The sequence below is a fragment of the Rutidosis leptorrhynchoides genome, chromosome 1 (genome assembly GCF_046630445.1).
Source record: "Rutidosis leptorrhynchoides isolate AG116_Rl617_1_P2 chromosome 1, CSIRO_AGI_Rlap_v1, whole genome shotgun sequence".
Taxonomy (NCBI): Eukaryota; Viridiplantae; Streptophyta; class Magnoliopsida; order Asterales; family Asteraceae; genus Rutidosis; species Rutidosis leptorrhynchoides.
In genome coordinates this window covers 561,934,182-561,935,376 of record NC_092333.1, presented here as the reverse complement: position 1 = coordinate 561,935,376, position 1,195 = coordinate 561,934,182, and positions in this window count along the sequence as shown.

The window sequence follows — 1,195 nt, the reverse complement described above, 5'->3', positions numbered from 1 at the left end:
CTTTCAAATATATTATAAGAAATTGGGTAAAACTGATAAAATTGTCCAAAACAAAAGTATCTTCAGTTATTTGTACAAAAATATGTGATATAAGTTTTAAATAACTTGGTAAATTTTTTCCACACTTGGCTTTTATTTTCCTTTCTTTGCCTTTTTATTGTCCTCTATTCCATTTTAAATGAATTCTAACATTTTAGGTTGTTTCTCAATTTATGTCCTTTCCGAGGTAACAATAATTTCGGTGTTAATACCTAGTTTTACCGTTCATAAATATGTATAAACATGATTTTGAATTCATTTATTTGAAAATTTTGAAAATTTTTACTAGAATTGGGTAGTCAGTATATAAGACTAGGGTTGTTCTTTATTATCAGAGAGCACTAGATTCTAATACAACTACTGTGTTACTAGTATTTTTAATGGTAACCAAGTGTATAAGTTAAAATTTTAAAAATCCAAAAGAATTTAATCCTTCCCACACTTAAGATCTTGCAATGCCCTCATTTACAAGAAATCAGTAACAATTTAAATTATTGAGGGTGATTAGCGTAGAAAAATGATTAAATTTTACCAAAGTTTCCAAACATATTGGCGTTTGTTTGTTGAATGATAAATGGTGCACATCATTTGTTCATTCCGTCTTGTTGTTACATCACATTTGTTTTTCGTTTTGTCGGCAAAATTAGTAGCTTTTGCTGAACTTAATGTCAGTCTTTGAAAATGCGATGTTTTACCCTGTTGTGTACAATGGACAATATACATACAATACAAATAATAACATGCATGGTAATTTGAAATGGGACTTTAACATCCCACTTTCAAATCAAATATGAAATATTAGTACAACATAATAAATATATTAAACATTACAATAAAAGTATCACAAATATTATATGTTTAAACATAAATAAATAGAAATAATAAAAATAAAAATCATAGAAATCACCAATGGGAACTATATCAATCTGGATAGGGGTTCCAGTTCATGTCAACTGTAATGACCTGGAAATTTCCGACCAAATTTAAACTACAATCTTTATATATTTCCGACACGATAAGCAAAATTTGTAATGTTGAGTCTAGAAAGTTTAAAATCTATATTCGGATAATCAGTTACCCTTTGACCATTCCCGACGATTCACGAACAACTATTTGTAAATAGATATGCGTATATATATATATATATATATATATA